Genomic DNA, 13,916 nt, shown 5'->3' with positions numbered 1-13,916 from the left:
TTTCTTCTATAGTGGTAGGTCCAGTTGGTTAGGATTCGGTTGGAGGACTTTCTTCTGTGGTCATTGACATGCACTCTTTGTTATAGTTTCGATAGTTAGGGACCTCCCCTCATAGAAATAGGGCAAGTTAGGAGTTTTCTTTTACGTTCTTTAAAGGATAGTTCCGGGACTTTTTTTTTATTGTCCCTACGGTTCGGCCATGTGTTTTTAAGCATAAATCGGTAGATCGTAGAAAACTTTCCTATGGACCTTACCCGACTTTTCGTCCATTAACGCACTCGAAATCAGCTGCCATTTAGTGATAATCCTATCATTTCCCCCCATCGACCTGGCTCACCTGCGTTTGCGGCACTAAATCATATCCCCCGCCCCTGAAACAGACTTTATCAAAACATTCATATTCCCCGCCTCTATCCGTGACGTGACTGTGCTGCGTAGGCAAACGCGCCCAGGCGTCTTCTACGCGACTCCACACAGAACCCGGAAACCAACACAGATCAGCTCACAACACAGCGCGCCACAATTCGGAATATGAAACTGTACTTTTAAATCAAACCGCAAGATTGTAAATTTGGTAAAGTACATTTATTTGACATCAAATGTTTAGAGAATATTCAGCGATTTGCATTTTTATTTGCTCACGTTCCAAAAAGTTCGTTTTGAGGCACGCGATGTTCCTTTACTGTACACAGGGTCTTAGATCATCTCACAATACAGCCCCTGAACCTGACATCAGCAGACGCGTACCGCCCATTTCCCAACGCCAAAGCACGTTTCGTGTCAACAATCGCTGCGCCTCAGCTAATGAAGTGTCGCCATGGAAATGGCAGGACGCCTCTTTCCTCAATAAGTATAAACACACCGTTTCACAACACACAGCAGCAGATTTTCGATTCCATTACTCTCTCTGTGTTACTTTGAGTATTCTGTGACTCGTTTCTGTGCTCTGGTCAGCTACCTTCGCCGCTTCTAGGCCTTGTGAACACCTGTACCATCTCTGTAAATTATTTTACTTTCTTTACCACACAATGGCTACAATAATGCCGTATATGTACGAGCCCGAGTACACCGAGGAGGAACTACTGGAAAGGCAAGCACGCGAAAACGATGGGGATTCGGACGGCAGTTGGGAGGACCAGTCAACGGATGAAGAGCCTGGACCATGTCGCATGGACGGCGTCTCCACCTGGTGCACGTGCAATTGGTGCGAGCTAATGCCAACTGAGGAGGAGAACTGCTGCTGCCGTGAAAATTCCGGGTGCTTGGCCTATATTTCGGAAGGCGAGCCAAGTCCGCAATGCATCAACGAGCTGCTAGAGTTCAGGTCAGCCTGCCTCTCACGGACCGTGCTGAGGATGATGATGGTGCTTATGCACGAACTTCGCGGCACTGTTCGTCCGCGTAATCCGAGTAACAAGTAAGTATACTCTGGTTGTGATGTCAGTGATGCCACTACTATTTCATGGTCGTCTCCCACATATAAAATTACATCTACATATCATTCGAACGCATGTAAATTGGTTCCATATTGTGCATTTTCTAGATAGAATTTTTTTCAAAGCAGAATGACATTTTTTACCTGAATCGACATTGATAAGAAAGTTTTGTCATTTTAATACAGTTTGCATCTTTCTTTTTCACAGGTGGTACAGGCTGGTGTCCTATCGTTGCTTCACTTGGTGGCTTCACGGGAGGCTCGGACACCGCGTTCGGAGAGTAATACCTGCCTGTGCGGTACTTGCCATTAGACAACATTTCCCCAGCGACAGTGGACAATACCGCGGATTTTCCCTGGATGTGCTGCAACCGGAACTTTACAATGTGTAATGTTTATTATTTATGTTCAATTGAAATTAAGATCTAAAATAAAACCCAACATATATTTTAACAATGGTTGTTTTGATTTTTTAAATGAATCTAGTGTGTCTCCATTGAATAGTCTTCCTGTGCCTTGTCTTGTCACACCACATGTCTCCGGCCAGCATCCTCCCTCACGCTGGCCGCCCACCTTCAATCCACATAACCGTTGAACCCATATGCAGCAGACATACATATGTTATTTTGCGGGTTGGCATCAAGCCTCCCGGCCTTGCCTCCTCCCCCAAAAATACTTACCACACCACTTTGTTCAAGCGTTGGCAATAAAAGACCGTTGGATTTTATTGATACAAAACATGGTTATAGGTAAATAATCAATATGGTTGATCATAATAAATCATCCTTTTGGGCACCGGGTACAGAGATGACCCCCTCTGGCCCGTGCCGCCTTGCCACCACAGGCCAGCCTGCTGCTGACTAACTGCCTAGGCATCCAGGGTCTCCAGGGTGAACTGCACCCATATATTCTCCTGGGAGGGTGAGGTATTTATAAACTCACCCCCCTGCCTTCCATGTACTAGATCCTGCAGCCTGCCTCTTACATGCAGTTAGATGGCCTCTCCTTGGTGAGGCCCTGCGGCAAACGAGTCTTGTCTGTATGACCACCGCCCCAATCCACCCCCCGCCCTATCAAAGGCAGTTCGCACCGGGGTACTTGCGCTGGCAAGTGGAGCTGTCAGGGAGCGATAAAGGCCAAGAGGTGCCAAAGACCATGTACACTTCAAAGTGGTCTATAGAGCATGGGTTGTTATTCCCATGTCTACCTCCAGACCCCGTGTCTCCTGCCAAGCATCCCCCCTCACGCTGGACGCCCCCCCTGCAATCCACATAAGTGTGTCTCCATTCACGAGTCTTCCTGTGTCTTGTCTGCACGACCACCGCCCCAATCCACCCCCCGCCCTATCAAAGGCAGTTCGCACCGGGGTACTTGCGCTGGCAAGTGGAGCTGTCAGGGAGCGATAAAGGCCAAGAGGTGCCAAAGACCATGTACACTTCAAAGTGGTCTATAGAGCATGGGTTGTTGTTCCCATGTCTACCTCCAGACCCCGTGTCTCCTGCCAAGCATCCCCCCTCACGCTGGACGCCCCCCTGCAATCCACATAAGTGTGTCTCCATTCACGAGTCTTCCTGTGTCTTGTCTGCACGACCACCGCCCCAATCCGACCCCCGCCCTATCAAAGGCAGTTTGCACCGGGGTACTTGCGCTGGCAAGTGGAGCTGTCAGGGAGCGATAAAGGCCAAGAGGTGCCAAAGACCATGTACACTTCAAAGTGGTCTATAGTGCATGGGTTGTTGTTCCCATGTCTATCTCCAGACCCCGTGTCTCCTGCCAAGCATCCCCCCTCACGCTGGACGCCCCCCTGCAATCCACATAAGTGTGTCTCCATTCACGAGTCTTCCTGTGTCTTGTCTGCACGACCACCGCCCCAATCCGACCCCCGCCCTATCAAAGGCAGTTTGCACCGGGGTACTTGCGCTGGCAAGTGGAGCTGTCAGGGAGCGATAAAGGCCAAGAGGTGCCAAAGACCATGTACACTTCAAAGTGGTCTATAGTGCATGGGTTGTTGTTCCCATGTCTATCTCCAGACCCCGTGTCTCCTGCCAAGCATCCCCCCTCACGCTGGACGCCCCCCTGCAAACCGCATAATGCCACGACATATACACGTCATTCATTCACAAACACACCCCTGTTTCGAATTCTTTATAACCCACTTCATATTTCTAATGAGAACTTCTTTGCGCTTTGCTAGGCAACCCGTGAAGGTGCTGGTTATCTGCTCTTCGTCTCTGTGAACTTCCGTGACCACTTCGAGCAAACTCCTCAGTTTGCAACCTGTGAACTGCTCCCTGTTCTACGACAAGAAACTACTCTGATCCCTGCATCTAACTGTTTGTTCGTCAAGGTAAGGCCATGAACCATAATCATTTTGCGTCCAATTTTTTAATTTATATCTATTTGCTAGTAGTCATCAAATTGCATCCATGTTTTCTTTTCGTTCAAGACAGTACATGCAAGGAACTAGTCACATGTTCTGAGTTTAGTCAAATTATTTTTCTATTTTTTTAAAGTTATTCAAATACTTATCCGCATGTGAATAACGTGTATAGTTCCAAGAACCAAAACGAACCTTGCATTGAACCTTTTATGTGTCATTTAATTTTTTAACACATTGGTATTCATAGAGAATTGTTGATCTTTACTTTTCAGAACTTTCCACAATGCCTGCCTGTTCCATTGGCGGTTGCCCTTCGAAGACCCATAATAAATCTGAAGGTACTATAATGCATGTTTTCCCTAAGACAATAGATCAGATAAGAGAATGGGTCCGATATTGCGGATATCCACCGTCTGAGCTTGAAAGTAGAGTCCTAGAAGTCTTTGCGGACAAGAGGGGTGATCGATACCGCATCTGCAGCAGGCACTTTAGCTCAGACATGTACTCCACATCATTGCTAATAAAGAAGAAAACACCGCGAGCGACGCGAAAATTGCTCTCAACCGCTATTCCCACTCTATTCGTCCACATCCCTCCACTGGTGAGTCAAGTTTACGGATTTAGCTCTCGGCCTTGCGGTAGTGTGTAGCATTAGCTAACAATAATTTCCCCATTTATGTATCCACTCAATATGAAGGCGGAAGATTCTCCATCCGTGTCGTTATTGCAGTCATCAGCCACTTCAAGCGCCTATCGGGTAATCTTACTTAGCTATTCTGCCACTGACTTGTTTTAGGCATGTAAATCAATAGTTTTAATTTATCGTGTAATTATTTTACCTAATGGTACACCCTAGTACTCGTCCTCTAGCGATTATCAGTGCGACCGAAGAGCTTATTTTATCGTAAACCAACACCCTGTGTACTGCACACGAACATCGCTTGCCTCAAGACGAACTATTTTGGATCGAGAGCAAATAAAAATGCAAATCGCTGAATATTCTCTAAACATTTGATGTCAAATAAATGTACTTTACCAAATTTACAATCTTGCGGTTTGATTTAAAAGTACAGTTTCATATTCCGAATTGTGGCGCGCTGTGTTGTGAGCTGATCTGTGTTGGTTTCCGGGTTCTGTGTGGAGTCGCGTAGAAGACGCCTGGGCGCGTTTGCCTACGCAGCACAGTCACGTCACGGATAGAGGCGGGGAATATGAATGTTTTGATAAAGTCTGTTTCAGGGGCGGGGGATATGATTTAGTGCCGCAAACGCAGGTGAGCCAGGTCGATGGGGGGGAAATGATAGGATTATCACAAAATGGCGGCTGATTTCGAGTGCGTTAATGGACGAAAAGTGGGTAAGGTCCATAGGAAAGTTTTCTACGATCTACCGATTTATGCTTAAAAACACATGGCCGAACCGTAGGGACAATAAAAAAAAAGTCCCGGAACTATCCTTAAAGTTTCTTCTATAGTGGTAGGTCCAGTTGGTTAGGATTCGGATGGAGGACTGTCTTCTGTGGTCATTGACATGCACTCTTTGTTATAGTTTCGATAGTTAGGGACCTCCCCTCATAGAAATAGGGCAAGTTAGGAGTTTTCTTTTACGTTCTTTAAAGGATAGTTCCGGGACTTTTTTTTTATTGTCCCTACGGTTCGGCCATGTGTTTTTAAGCATAAATCGGTAGATCGTAGAAAACTTTCCTATGGACCTTACCCGACTTTTCGTCCATTAACGCACTCGAAATCAGCTGCCATTTAGTGATAATCCTATCATTTCCCCCCATCGACCTGGCTCACCTGCGTTTGCGGCACTAAATCATATCCCCCGCCCCTGAAACAGACTTTATCAAAACATTCATATTCCCCGCCTCTATCCGTGACGTGACTGTGCTGCGTAGGCAAACGCGCCCAGGCGTCTTCTACGCGACTCCACACAGAACCCGGAAACCAACACAGATCAGCTCACAACACAGCGCGCCACAATTCGGAATATGAAACTGTACTTTTAAATCAAACCGCAAGATTGTAAATTTGGTAAAGTACATTTATTTGACATCAAATGTTTAGAGAATATTCAGCGATTTGCATTTTTATTTGCTCACGTTCCAAAAAGTTTGTTTTGAGGCACGCGATGTTCCTTTGCTGTACACAGGGTCTTAGATCATCTCACAATACAGCCCCTGAGCCTGACATCAGCAGACGCGTACCGCCTATTTCCCAACGCCAAAGCACGTTTCGTGTCAACAATCGCTGCGCCTCAGCTAATGAAGTGTCGCCATGGAAATGGCAGGACGCCTCTTTCCTCAATAAGTATAAACACACCGTTTCACAACACACAGCAGCAGATTTTCGATTCCATTACTCTCTCTGTGTTACTTTGAGTATTCTGTGACTCGTTTCTGTGCTCTGGTCAGCTACCTTCGCCGCTTCTAGGCCTTGTGAACACCTGTACCATCTCTGTAAATTATTTTACTTTCTTTACCACACAATGGCTACAATAATGCCGTATATGTACGAGCCCGAGTACACCGAGGAGGAACTGCTGGAAAGGCAAGCACGCGAAAACGATGGGGATTCGGACGGCAGTTGGGAGGACCAGTCAACGGATGAAGAGCCTGGACCATGTCGCATGGACGGCGTCTCCACCTGGTGCACGTGCAATCGGTGCGAGCTAATGCCAACTGAGGAGGAGAACTGCTGCTGCCGTGAAAATTCCGGGTGCTTGGCCTACATTTCGGAAGGCGAGCCAAGTCCGCTATGCATCACCGAGCTGCCAGAATTCAGGGAAGCCTGCCTCTCACGGACCGTGCTGAGGATGATGATGGTGCTTATGCACGAACTTCGCGGCACTGTTCGTCCGCGTAATCCGAGTAACGAGTAAGTATACTCTGGTTGTGATGTCAGTGATGCCCCTACTATTTCATGGTCGTCTCCCACATATAAAATTACATCTACATATCATTCGAACGCATGTAATTGGTTCCATATTGTGCATTTTCTAGATAGAATTTTTTTCAAAGCAGAATGACATTTTTTACCTGAATCGACATTGATAAGAAAGTTTTGTCATTTTAATACAGTTTGCATCTTTCTTTTTCACAGGTGGTACAGGCTAGTGTCCTATCGTTGCTTCACTTGGTGGCTTCACGGGAGGCTCGGACACCGCGTTCGGAGAGTAATACCTGCCTGTGCGGTACTTGCCATTAGACAACATTTCCCCAGCGACAGTGGACAATACCGCGGATTTTCCCTGGATGTGCTGCAACCGGAACTTTACAATGTGTAATGTTTATTATTTATGTTCAATTGAAATTAAGATCTAAAATAAAACCCAACATATATTTTAACAATGGTTGTTTTGATTTTTTAAATGAATCTAGTGTGTCTCCATTGAATAGTCTTCCTGTGCCTTGTCTTGTCACACCACATGTCTCCGGCCAGCATCCTCCCTCACGCTGGCCGCCCACCTTCAATCCACATAACCATTGAACCCATATGCAGCAGACATACATATGTTATTTTGCGGGTTGGCATCAAGCCTCCCGGCCTTGCCTCCTCCCCCAAAAATACTTACCACACCACTTTGTTCAAGCGTTGGCAATAAAAGGCCGTTGGATTTTATTGATACAAAACATGGTTATAGGTAAATAATCAATATGGTTGATCATAATAAATCATCCTTTTGGGCACCGGGTACAGAGATGACCCCCTCTGGCCCGTGCCGCCTTGCCACCACATGCCAGCCTGCTGCTGACTAACTGCCTAGGCATCCAGGGTCTCCAGGGTGAACTGCACCCATATATTCTCCTGGGAGGGTGAGGTATTTATAAACTCACCCCCCTGCCTTCCATGTACTAGATCCTGCAGCCTGCCTCTTACATGCAGTTAGATGGCCTCTCCTTGGTGAGGCCCTGCGGCAAACGAGTCTTGTCTGTATGACCACCGCCCCAATCCACCCCCCGCCCTATCAAAGGCAGTTCGCACCGGGGTACTTCCGCTGGCAAGTGGAGCTGTCAGGGAGCGATAAAGGCCAAGAGGTGCCAAAGACCATGTACACTTCAAAGTGGTCTATAGAGCATGGGTTGTTGTTCCCATGTCTACCTCCAGACACCGTGTCTCCTGCCAAGCATCCCCCCTCACGCTGGACGTCCCCCTGCAATCCACATAAGTGTGTCTCCATTCACGAGTCTTCCTGTGTCTTGTCTGCACGACCACCGCCCCAATCCACCCCCGCCCTATCAAAGGCAGTTCGCACCGGGGTACTTGCGCTGGCAAGTGGAGCTGTCAGGGAGCGATAAAGGCCAAGAGGTGCCAAAGACCATGTACACTTCAAAGTGGTCTATAGAGCATGGGTTGTTGTTCCCATGTCTACCTCCAGACCCCGTGTCTCCTGCCAAGCATCCCCCCTCACGCTGGACGCCCCCCTGCAATCCACATAAGTGTGTCTCCATTCACGAGTCTTCCTGTGTCTTGTCTGCACGACCACCGCCCCAATCCACCCCCCGCCCTATCAAAGGCAGTTCGCACCGGGGTACTTGCGCTGGCAAGTGGAGCTGTCAGGGAGCGATAAAGGCCAAGAGGTGCCAAAGACCATGTACACTTCAAAGTGGTCTATAGAGCATGGGTTGTTGTTCCCATGTCTACCTCCAGACCCCGTGTCTCCTGCCAAGCATCCCCCCTCACGCTGGACGCCCCCCTGCAAACCGCATAATGCCACGACATATACACATCATTCATTCACAAACACACCCCTGTTTCGAATTCTTTATAACCCACTTCATATTTCTAATGAGAACTTCTTTGCGCTTTGCTAGTCAACCCGTGAAGGTGCTGGTTATCTGCTCTTCGTCTCTGTGAACTTCCGTGACCACTTCGAGCAAACTCCTCAGTTTGCAACCTGTGAACTGCTCCCTGTTCTACGACAAGAAACTACTCTGATCCCTGCATCTAACTGTTTGTTCGTCAAGGTAAGGCCATGTACCATAATCATTTTGCGTCCAATTTTTTAATTTATATCTATTTGCTAGTAGTCATCAAATTGCATCCATGTTTTCTTTTCGTTCAAGACAGTACATGCAAGGAACTAGTCACATGTTCTGAGTTTAGTCAAATTATTTTTCTATTTTTTTAAAGTTATTCAAATACTTATCCGCATGTGAATAACGTGTATAGTTCCAAGAACCAAAACGAACCTTGCATTGAACCTTTTATGTGTCATTTGATTTTTTAACACATTGGTATTCATAGAGAATTGTTGATCTTTACTTTTCAGAACTTTCCACAATGCCTGCCTGTTCCATTGGCGGTTGCCCTTCGAAGACCCATAATAAATCTGAAGGTACTATAATGCATGTTTTCCCTAAGACAATAGATCAGATAAGAGAATGGGTCCGATATTGCGGATATCCACCGTCTGAGCTTGAAAGTAGAGTCCTAGAAGTCTTTGCGGACAAGAGGGGTGATCGATACCGCATCTGCAGCAGGCACTTTAGCTCAGACATGTACTCCACATCATTGCTAATAAAGAAGAAAACACCGCGAGCGACGCGAAAATTGCTCTCAACCGCTATTCCCACTCTATTCGTCCACATCCCTCCACTGGTGAGTCAAGTTTACGGATTTAGCTCTCGGCCTTGCGGTAGTGTGTAGCATTAGCTAACAATAATTTCCCCATTTATGTATCCACTCAATATGAAGGAGGAAGATTCTCCATCCGTGTCGTTATTGCAGTCATCAGCCACTTCAAGCGCCTATCGGGTAATCTTACTTAGCTATTCTGCCACTGTCTTGTTTTAGGCATGTAAATCAATAGTTTTAATTTATCGTGTAATTATTTTACCTAATGGTACACCCTAGTACTCGTCCTCTAGCGATTATCAGTGCGACCGAAGAGCTTATTTTATCGTAAACCAACACCCTGTGTACTGCACACGAACATCGCTTGCCTCAAGACGAACTATTTTGGATCGAGAGCAAATAAAATGCAAATCGCTGAATATTCTCTAAACATTTGATGTCAAATAAATGTACTTTACCAAATTTACAATCTTGCAGTTTGATTTAAAAGTACAGTTTCATATTCCGAATTGTGGCGCGCTGTGTTGTGAGCTGATCTGTGTTGGTTTCCGGGTTCTGTGTGGAGTCGCGTAGAAGACGCCTGGGCGCGTTTGCCTACGCAGCACAGTCACGTCACGGATAGAGGCGGGGAATATGAATGTTTTGATAAAGTCTGTTTCAGGGGCGGGGGATATGATTTAGTGCCGCAAACGCAGGTGAGCCAGGTCGATGGGGGGAAATGATAGGATTATCACAAAATGGCGGCTGATTTCGAGTGCGTTAATGGACGAAAAGTCGGGTAAGGTCCATAGGAAAGTTTTCTACGATCTACCGATTTATGCTTAAAAACACATGGCCGAACTGTAGGGACAATAAAAAAAAAAGTCCCGGAACTATCCTTTAACAGAAAGAAGGAGGCCAAAACCCTGGCTCAACATTTGGAAAAATAGTTCTTCAATGTCTTACAACAGTTCACCTCTTTTTACTTTACATATGGCGCTTCCCCACATGGGTTTCTCGGGTTCCCGTAACCTCGTTGGTTCTACCAGCCATAATACAAGGTCTTCTTATCAATATCAAGCAGTTTCACATGGGGAACTTACCACTTTGAGTTTCTCAAGGTCTCGTAGCCTTGTTGGCTCTCCCAACCTTAATTCAAAGTGTTTGCATTTTTTTTGGTTTTTGTTCTGATTCACAAGGGCACTTGTCTGTTTGGGTTTCTCAAGCTCCTGATACCTCGTAGGCTTTCCTAACCTTGGTTCAAAGTGTTTGTACTTCTTTCGATCAGCTTTAAAACAGAGATTGTCCATTTGGGTTTCTTAAGCTTGCATAACCTTGTAGGCTTTTCCAGCTTAAACTCAAAGTATTCATATCTCTTTCAATCAGATTCGCAGGGGTGCTTGCCTGTTCGGGTTTCTCAGGCTCCTGTAACCTCTTAGGCTCTCCTAGCCCTGGTACAAAGTGTTTGTACTTCTCTTGCTTTGATTCACACAGGGCGCTAGCCCTCTCTGGTTTATCAGGCTCTCGAAAGCTTGCAGGCTTTGCCGGCCTTGCTTCACCGTATCTGTACCTTTCAGTGGTAGTCTCTCCATGGGAGTGTTCATTCCCCTGGTGCTGCTTCTCTTGACAGCTTACGTCCTTTGAGCATGGAGCTCAGGCATTCTGGCTCTCCCGGGAGAGCTGGTCTCGGTATCGGTTGCTAGGACCCAAGCCTACCACGCTGTCTTTTGGTCATGCCGCCAGAGGAAACGGGAGCTGCTCCATATCCGCCTCTCCCTCCAACCCTGGCTTCTCGGTTGGGTTGGAAGCCATTCTTCCAGCATCCGGCTAGCGTTGGGCCTGCTCTGTACACCCACGCCGGCTCCATGGTCTAGTGTAGCTCTGCCTCTACAGGACGTCTTTTTCACGGAGGTTCACCTTTGAGTACGATTCAGTCTCCTCCCTTGCGTAGGAGTTTTCCCCTTTTCATGTTTCACAGTTTTTCCTGGGTTTACATAGACGTCATTGTAAAGACTGGAGGGGGGTATCTGTACTCCTGCTCTCTATATGGCAGAGATGAAGCACAGAGCACCCCAGCCAAGATTCTCTAATGGGTAAAACGGGGTGAGCAATGGATAAAACCAGCCCGCATCACCTCTGAGAAGGTGATGCGGGCTTGTTCTTAGGTACAGTGTAGTCCCCAAGCACCAACAAAGGAATGTCCACACACTATGTAAGTGAAAACACTGTTATTATATAAATAAGGTTTAGACTTATATACACAATCACAATAACACACTTTGTACTCTGGCAATACTATAATGGCAAATATATACAGATCTACGTGGTACCAATCTTACTATTGATTCCCTTGAAATGCTTCCATGGCTTACAGCCCCAAATAGCATGCAAATCAGATTATAAGATGAATCAACAATAGACCACAGAAAGAAAGCAAGTTAAATACAGAAATGTCAGAACAGTCTATCCCGCTACCATGAGATGGTTCTGTGCGAGGATCCCCCCCACCTGGGCAACCTGTAAATAAAGCGTATTTGACAAGCCCAGTCCAATTATGCTCAATATAGTCTTGACTCCTTCTAAAAGGTTTCACAACCCCAAAGTACTTGGTTTTGTAGAGTTCTTCGATGAGTCGTTGACGGGACCTTCTTGAGTGCACTCCCTTTAAGGCAGGAGCCACGGGTGGTCAAGAATCGGTGAAGAAAAAGGTGAACACTGTCATTGCCGCAGCAGCTTCGGTTCTTGTGGTGCTCGTTGACAATTGGTTGAAAACATCCTGCAAGCTGAGGCGTGCGGTGCACCTCGACGACGATAGTTCATTGCCGCATAGAGTCAATGAAGTACTTTGGCCCAGCAAGGGTGTCGGGTCATCGGCGTCTGGCGTCGGCGAATGGGACGTGACCCCGGCTGGCTTCAGTAGCGTCGTCCGCGTCTCTGAGGTCCTTGGGTGGCGGGAAACCGACCGGCGGATTCTCCTCGGCCGTCAACGACCTTGACTTTCTCTGGGAGGACGAAAGCGGTTGACAGTGATGAGCAAGGAAGACCTTGGATCAAATGTCTTAGGCAAAGGAGCACTGCGGCTCCGGTCGGCGATGGCAGTCGGCGACGGTAATAGACTTCAATGTGACTTTGTGATTCGGCGGCGGTCCCCGTCTTCGGTCAGCAGCCTTTCGAGCACTAACTTCCAGGGCGCTTCGGCGAAGGTTATCTGGTGCACGATGGTCCCTTGTAGCTCGGGAAAGGTCTCCTAGCCAGGTCCTCTATTGGATCAGTTCCTTGAAGGCACAGCAGCTTTCAGATTGGCGAAGCACAGCAGCAGCAATTCTTCTTCTTCTAGTGGGCTTTAAGGTTAATCATCAAGTATCAACTTCAGCTTCGGAACGATTTCCATCAGTGAGAGGTCTCCAGATATCCTGTTTGGTCTCTCTTTCACTCTGCTGGGTCACACTCAGCAACCAATCATCCAGAACGGCATTCAGGCAGGCAGGCAGGCAGCCAATCAAGCTCATAGTGCATTCAGGCCTTTCTCCTCCCTCCAGACACTCACAACAAGGAATGTGTATTGGGACAAGTAACCAGCCATTCAGCACTCCACACTGCATTCATATCAGTTTCGGGCAGGGCTGTCTCATTCATTGTGCCTCATTACGACCCAGGCGGTAAGTTACCGCCTGGGTCGTACCCTTACCACCATGGTGTAAACTACATTTACACCATGGTGGATGGCGGATTTACCGCCCCATTCCAAGCTGAGTGGGGCGGTAAATCCCCATTTCCCATTTACCCTTCCCCATTCCCATTTTTGCCCCATAGGGCTTAATGGGAGTGGGGAAGGCGCTAATTACGCCACCGTAAATTACGGTGGCGTAATAAGCACCATGGTCCCTTAGCGCCATGGATTTTAACGCCTGCAAAAAGCAGGCGTTAAACTCACCATGGCGCAAAGGGACCTCGGAATCAGGCGTTAAGGGTCGGCACGTTTACGGCGCCGTTAACCCCTTAACGCCTGACTCGTAATGAGGCCCATTGTGTTTCATACCAGAATCCAGACACCCATAACAAGAAGTGCATATTGGTCACAGACTCCATTCACCCAGGTCCCACCCCAAGGGTGTATCCACAACATACAGTCATCGGGAAGGCTCCAGCCAGTCTCGCCTGGACTTCCCGACAATACCATATATGGAACTTCCACCCAACAGCCAGTCAGGGGTAAGGGACAGTGTCAGAGCTTCCAGGAACTTCGGGAAAACAAGGTAAGAGGTGATAGAAAGCAAGAGACCACAGGGGCCATCTTATCTCCTATCAGGAATCAACTGATTCCAATGCCAGGGCCTGGGTATCACAAAATGGAGGATACTCCGAGCACCTGTCGAATTCAGCATGGAGCTGCCACCAGCTATACCCTGCTCTGTGGGCCACACCCAGGTGCCCAAAAACATACACTAGGGGTGCAGGATTGTACCCCCACCCATGGGTGCCATAGGGGTATCCCAGGGGTCTCTACACCAAAACAAAAAGAGGAAGAGCTACACTGACAGGAG

The sequence above is a fragment of the Ambystoma mexicanum genome, chromosome 2q (assembly GCF_040938575.1).
Source record: "Ambystoma mexicanum isolate Mex_15411 chromosome 2q, UKY_AmexF1_1, whole genome shotgun sequence".
Lineage (NCBI taxonomy): Eukaryota > Metazoa > Chordata > Amphibia > Caudata > Ambystomatidae > Ambystoma > Ambystoma mexicanum.
This window is presented reverse-complemented; position numbering follows the sequence as displayed.